Source organism: Triticum dicoccoides, chromosome 3A (assembly GCF_002162155.2).
Source record: "Triticum dicoccoides isolate Atlit2015 ecotype Zavitan chromosome 3A, WEW_v2.0, whole genome shotgun sequence".
NCBI lineage: Eukaryota > Viridiplantae > Streptophyta > Magnoliopsida > Poales > Poaceae > Triticum > Triticum dicoccoides.
In genome coordinates, this window is record NC_041384.1 from 142,825,209 (window position 1) to 142,832,741 (window position 7,533).

The window sequence follows — 7,533 nt, forward strand, 5'->3', positions numbered from 1 at the left end:
GTCATCCGGAGCCGCCCGGCCTCGCCTCCGTCCGGTCTGGGCCGACGCCGCCCAGATCCGGCGAGCTCCTCCTCTGCCGGAGCTCCCGCCGCCGCCCCTGCCTTCTCCGACGCGGATCCGGCGAGATCCGCCGCCACCTCGGTTCACGTGCTGCCCAAACCCTAGATCTGTTCTGGAGGTGGTTATTTCTACCAAGTCCCCGAGTTTTCCATTTTTCAAATGCACATGTTCATCATGCCGTAACTTTGCACTCGTAACTCCGTTTTGGGCATATAGCATATCAAATTGTTCGTCTCAGAGAGCACATCATTTCATCTCATTGCATCATTTTCATTTGAGTTCACCTTGATGCCCGAAATGCTGTTAGAAGAGTGCTATTTGAGATAATTGTCAGATCTGCTGCTCCAATTAGATATTTGTCATTTTTGTCATGATTATTGTGTGCATGGTATGCCCATAAGCTCTACATATGTTTTGTTATATGTTTTGCCATTTTTCCAGTGGTGGTATCCATGTATTTTTGTGATGTGTGTGGTGACTAGCACAAGCTTGCAAAGTAGTGCATTCGTTAATGCTGATTTCAGGGACTTAGCAATTCCACCAAGTCCTTGAGCTGTTTTTATTAAAATGTCATATGTTCATGTAGTTTCCTAGTGATCCGTGCCTCTTTTCAGGATGATCAGTTAGGATGTTTTGTTAATCTTGTAGTGCTCTATCCATCCATGTCTTTGTTTGTAATTATGGAACACCCTAGCTTGAGTCAATCGAGCTCTACTTTTGCTATTTTGTGAATCTGGGCAGATTGTCTACTTGTTAGCGATTTTGCCGAGGATGTTGTAGTTGTTCCGTGCATGCTATGTTGTTGTTCTTGCCATGTCTAGCTTGTATAATGTGTATTCTTAATGGGTGTATGCTTAGATTGTCATGCCATGCTCTGTAGTGAGTGCATCGAGCTCGTAAACATGCCTACTTGATATCTGATTTTGCATGCTCCAGTTTTCACCAAGTCTGTGATCTGTTTATGTTTTTGCCATGTTCACATGCTTGCAATTGTATTTTTCTGATCCCTTTTGGCTCAAGGTAACTAAGGGACTTTTGTTAAGCTCTTTGAGTATCCCCATGCCATGCCTTGCTTTGCCATGTTAAGTTCCTATATCATATAGTTTTCATGCTCCAAAGTGTACTACCTGATCTGAAATTCCAGACTAGTGTTAATTTCACCAAGTCTGAAAACTGTTTACCAATTGCACTTTTGCCATGCTTGTTTGAACCTGTTAATGGATGAATTGGCCGTAGCTCAGTGTTCCTATTTTGTTAAGCATCATGAGTGGATCCCTGCCATGTATTTTGTTGCCATGTTTGGGTGCTGTAGCATAATTATCTTGTTGCATTTAGATGGCTATTTGCTGTTTATCGCAGACCGGTGCCATATTTGAATTGCTTGCCATTTCCAAACCGTGCCTCCAATTCCGGAGTTCTTTATATCGTTTTGAAGCGAAATCATCTCACCTTTCCAGTGGCACACATGGATTTCCAAGTTGAGGGCAGGTTCATTCATATCTTTCCAAATCTTGCATATGCATCGCATATCGCATCCCGCATAGCATATCATGTTTGCATCATGTTGTTTGAGCTTTGCACGTGGTTGATTGTGTTCCTTTTGCTTGTTTGTCTTGTTTGGGTAGAGCCGGGAGACGAGTTCGCTAACGAGGAGCCCGTTGAGTTTGCTTTCGAGGATCCAGTCAACTCTGACAACTTTGCAGGCAAGATGATCATACCCTCTAAATCACTTCTATCTTTGCTTTGCTAGATGCTCGCTCTTTTGCTATGCCTATGCTGCGATGCCTACCACTTGCTTGTCATGCCTCCTATTTTTTTGAACCAAGCCTCTAACCCACCTTGTCCTAGCAAACCGTTGTTTGGCTATGTTACCGCTTTGCTCAGCCCCTCTTATAGCGTTGTTAGTTGCAGGTGAAGATTGAAGTTTGTTCCTTGTTGGAACATGGAGATGTTGTTCCTTGTTGGAACATGTTTACTTGTTGGGATATCACAATATATCTTATTTAATTAAAGCATCTATATACTTGGTAAAGGGTGGAAGGCTCGGCCTTATGCCTGGTGTTTTGTTCCACTCTTGCCGCCCTAGTTTCCGTCATATCGGTGTTATGTTCCCGGATTTTGCGTTCCTTATGCGGTTGGGTAATAATGGGAACCCCTTGACAGTTCGCCTTGAATAAAACTCCTCCAGCAATGCCCAACATCGGTTTTACCATTCGCCACCTAGGCTTTTCTTTCCCTTGGGTCGGCCAGCCCAAGGGTCATCATTATTTTACCCCCCCGGGCCAGTGCTCCTCTGAGTGTTGGTCCAAACTAGAGCCCCTTGCAGCGCCACCTCGGGGAAACTCGAGGGCTGGTTTTAGTTGTATGGACTGCTCATCTGAGTGTGCCCTGAGAACGAGATATGTGCAGCTCCTATCGGGATTTGTCGACACATTCGGGTGGTGTTGCTGGAATTGTTTTACCATTGTAGAAGTTGTCTTGTAGAACCGGGATGCCGAGTCTGATCGGAATGCCTCGGGAGAAGGTATATCCTTCGTTGACCGTGAGAGCTTGTCATGGGCTAAGTTGGGACACCCCTACAGGGATTTGAACTTTCGAAAGCCGTGCCCGCGGTTATGGGCAGATGGGAATTTGTTAATGTCCGGTTGTAGAAAACCTGAAGTTGACCTTAATTAAAATGCATCAATCGCGTGTGTAACCGTGATGGTCTCTTTCCGGCGGAGTCCGGGAAGTGAACACGGTGTTGGAGTTATATATGCTTGACGTAGGTTGTTCTAGGATCACTTCTTGATCATTGTTTCTCGATCGTGCTTTGCCTTCTCTTCTCGCTCTCATTTGCGTATGTTAGCCACCATATATGCTAGTCGCTTGCTGCAGCTCCACCTCATACCTTTACCTTACCCATAAGCTTAAATAGTCTTGATCGCGAGGGTGCGAGATTGCTAAGTCCCCGTGACTCACAGATACTTCCAAAACCAGCTTGCAGGTGCCGATGAGTCCGTGGAGATGACGCAACAAGCTCAGGACGAGCTCGATGAAGATCTTGTCCTTTGTGTTGTTTCATTCTAGTTGATCAGTAGTGGAGCCCAGTTGGGGTCGATCGGGGATCGTGTCGCATTTGGGGTTCTTCTTTTATTTTGGTTCCGTAGTCGGACCTTGATTGTATTGGGATGTTGTAATGCTTTATCCATGTAAATTGTGTGAAGTGGCGATTGTAAGCCAACTATGTATCTTTTCCCTTATTGTATTACATGGGTTGTTTGCGAAGATTACCTCACTTGCGACATTGCTTTCAATGCGGTTATGCCTCTAAGTCGTGCTTCGACACGTGGGAGATATAGCCGCATCGAGGGCGTTTCAAGTTGGTAATCAGAGCCTTCCTGACCTTAGGAGCCCCATTGCTTAATCGTTATTAGCGGCCGAGTTGAGTCTAGAAAAATGTTTTGAGTCATTTAGGAATTATATATCGGAGAGTTTAGGAATTCTTTTTACTTCCCAGTCCCTTCATCGCTCTGGTGAGGCATACTGACGTAGAGTTTTGACTCTTCTCTTCTCAAATTTCACTAAATTTTTTTTAGGATCACGTGTGTATCTTGGAATCGTTCCGATGGTTTTGTAACGAGAACATTGTTCTTGGTGCCTCCTGTTCCGGGGAGTTGAGCTCCAAGGTGTTGTCGTCACAATTTTATCGTTGCAGTTCTGGAATACCTGAGTTTACTTTCGCCGACATCGAAAATCTCTTTTATGCAGTTGTTGGTGAGATAACCTCGACGCCACCCAGTACTGGGGCGGGAGTTCGGGAGTATTGCCATAACTCGTATAACGGATGCTTTTCGAAGTTTGAGGTAGACGATTTCCGAAGGTTTCTTGGTTATGTGTTGAAGGATGGATACAGCTGGATGTAGGATTTGCTAGTTTTGGGTGAGATATTATGCTTCCCCTGTATCCCCAACACCTGATTGCATAACTGGGAAAAATTTGGGAGTTTATAAGTGGGAATTCAAGTAGCTCTTAGGATATATTTCAGACGAATGTATGATATGAAATTGGGGTTCGACGTCTAGTGGTCCGCCTATTCACGGTCGGTTTTACAGTGGTCTCGTTGTGTCTTAAAGAGTCCTTGGCTATGCCGACTCGGGGACGCTTCGTATGTCATGTGCACTGCCTTGTACATGATGGTGCTGTACGATCGAGCCCGTGTAGGCCCCACCACGAAAACTTCGGACGAAATCTCTATCATATGTTTGTTCTGGCTTATTCTGCAAGCCAATCCTTTCTTTTGTTTTGAGTCGTGGTATTCGAGTTGCTTCGAAGTCAAATGTTGATTCCATACCTTCCCCAAATGGTGTTCTCATGTGAATACTAATCCTTCTTGATCATCGAGATTGTCATGGCAATCCTTTTTAACCGTCTTGCTTCTCTTCAAGTGGATCTGAACATTTCTACATCCGCAAGATCAAGCATCAGGTTCTTCTGAACGGTGTTTATTTCATCCGTCCCCAAGTTGCCTTTGTTTTCTCGCCCACCCACCCTCTTTCTTCAAGGAATCCGATGTATTTATCTAGTATCCTTTTATTCTTGTGAAGTCTCTCCATCATTTTCCATCAATATTCTTATCCGGTGATTCTCAGAAGATCCTAACAGAGCTTCAAGTTCGTCATTCTCCGTTCTCTTTCTTCTCCGTTGGTTTCAATTCAAGCTTTGTCGATCATAAACTCTCTTCGGTTCAAATGTTTTCTCATGCCGGTGGACCTCTTAATCATCCGCTTCTTGCTATTCAATTGTTTCGGAGTGCTGAAGATATCTCGAGGTTGTTATCTCATTCAAGCCTTTTAATTCAATTGGTGCATTCTCTATTTTAAATCGTTCTATGGTGTATCCTTTGAGTGGGCCCTAACCCACAGGTCTTTTCCCAGGATCTTACCTAACTCTTCTTATTTTCACGGAGCTATCCTCAAATTTCTTTTCGAAGTTTGACGTAAGAATGATTTATCATCAGTCAAATGTATTTCTCCAAGATCTTCAAAATTATTTTCATCGTTGGTTCAACCTTTCCAATTTTAATTCCGGAGTACCTCAATAATTCTTAGTGGTGTTTCTCGTCGTCATTCTCTCCATTTGAAGACCGAAGAAGAGTTTTTCCTCCATTTCTTGCTCCATTCTCTTCAAGATTCGTGGTTCTAATTCGAGGCCATCCTCTCATAATTTTTTGACTGTGAGAATTCTTTTCACCCATCCGGAGCAATGCAAGAGTCTCCTCAGTTTGTTACCCGGAGTCCATCAGTTCAGGATTATTCATTCTCAGCTTTCAGCTCTCTTTCTCTTAATCATACCGATGCATCATTCAAGTATATTCTCTAATCATCTCATGATCTTTTGTTCTCGTGGATCTAATTTCCCTCAAGTATTTTCATTCGTTCTCTAATCCTTTCCGGTGATTTATCCCTTTACTTCGTTCTTTGTCAATGCTTACGGTGGTTCGTTCAAGATTTTTTCTTCTTTCTTATCATATCAATTCATTCGTTGTTTTCTAATTCTACTGGTGGTTCTTTGAAGACTTTCTCAAGTTTGAATTATATCTCTCTTAATCCTTTCTACGAGAATAAGTAATATGCCAAATCCGTTGCTTGTCATCAATTAAATTGGTGAAGGTTAAGCTTAATGTAATTCTTATTCTTGTTCCATCCACATGTTAATCTTTTCTTCCGGAGTTTGCTCATGACGAATAGATTCTTGATTTCTTTGGTTAATCTTTCTTTTACGGAGCTCCAAGTTATTTCAATTATATCATTTCAAAGCTCCATCTAATCATTGCAAGGTTTCAATGTTATTCTTTTCATCCTTCACTTCCTTTTGAACATCCTTTTATTACCGGAGTTCTCAGGAAGGTTCTACATGATGGTCCATCAAGGATTTAATTCGTTCTCCAACTTTTTCATCGAGATTCTTTTCTAAGAAGCTCAAGCTTTCTTCATCTTGCATTCCGAAGGGCAATTCCTCCGACCGTATCATTTGAGGGGGTGTTATGTCATTCTTGATGATTTCCCTATGTGGTTCATGATTTACATGTTGTCAAGAATGAAATATTTCAAACCATCAATCTCGTCAGTGGAGTTATCTTGGGCTATATTTCACCTAAAACTTTCCCTAAGGATTATTGCTATTATGGTGTTCATAAATGACCCAAGTTCTTCATTTATCCTCCTGGTGAAATAAGTTTCTCGTCTCCTTGTTCATATAAATCCAATCAATTCTATTCCCGTGGGTGGCAGGCTGTCACCTCATATTTTGAGTTGTATTCCATAAGACCGTATCAAGCTTATTCTTTTCGTTGTTGGTTTTCCAACAACTCCATTCTAGCATTTGTTGTAAGCGTGCTCCCTCAAGATCGTGTTTCCCTTCGTTCATTCCATTCCATTCTTATTTTGTTCCCGAGGCATTGTGTTGTTGATCTCTTCAACCCTTCTTCTTGTTCTTGTCAGGATCTTGTTCTTTTCTTGCTTATCCATTTAACTGGAGTGTTGCGCCCTGTTGCTCAAGTTCTTTTCGCTTTATCAAGTCTTCCATCACTTCTCAACTGGGGTGCTGCCCAAATTTGTTCTTCCTTGTCCCTCTTTTTCTAACGGAGTGTTTTAAACTTCGTCATCTCCGTTGTATTCTTTTCTTGAAATGGCTTAACCTTTTCAAGGTTCTTTGGTTCCACTCGTTTGTCAAAGAAGCAACTTAGTTTTACCTCTTCTCTCCCTCTTCCGTTTTCCACCGGTGCCATTCTAGATCTCGGGACAAGATACTCTCGTAGTGGTGGAGTGTTGTAACACCCCGAGACCGATGTGCCAGGTGTCCTCCAGTTATTCGTTGTTGTTGCGTTGTCATTGCTTGCCTGTCATGCATTGCATATCATGTCATCATGTGCATTTCATTTGCATACTTGTTTATCTCATGCATCCGAGCATTTTCCCCGTTGTCCGTTTTGCATTCCGGCGCTCCGTTCTCCTCCGGTAGTCATTTCTACCTTTCTCTCGTGTGTGGGGATTAAACATTTCCGCATTGCACTGAGGCTTGCCAAGCGGCCTTGGTTTACTACCGGTAGACCGCCTGTCAAGTTTCGTACCATTTGGACTTCGTTTGATGCTCCAACAGTTAACCGAGGGACCGAAAAGGCCTCGTGTGTGTTGCAGCCCAACACCCCTCCATTTTGGCCCAAAACCCACCTAAACTTCCCCCATCATCTAGAGCGTTCGATCACGATCGCGTGGCCGAAAACCACACCTCATTTGGACACTCCTAGCTCCCTCTACCTCTATAAATAGATCCCTCCATTTCATTTTCGGGTCTTTTCCCCCGAAACCCTAGATCTCTCCTCTCCGCGCCGCTGGACGAAAATCGGCCGGCCGGACACGTCCGCCCCGCTCCGCCCGGCCAACCATTGCCCGCCACATGTCACGCCGCCGTTCCTCCGCCACCGCGTCCCGC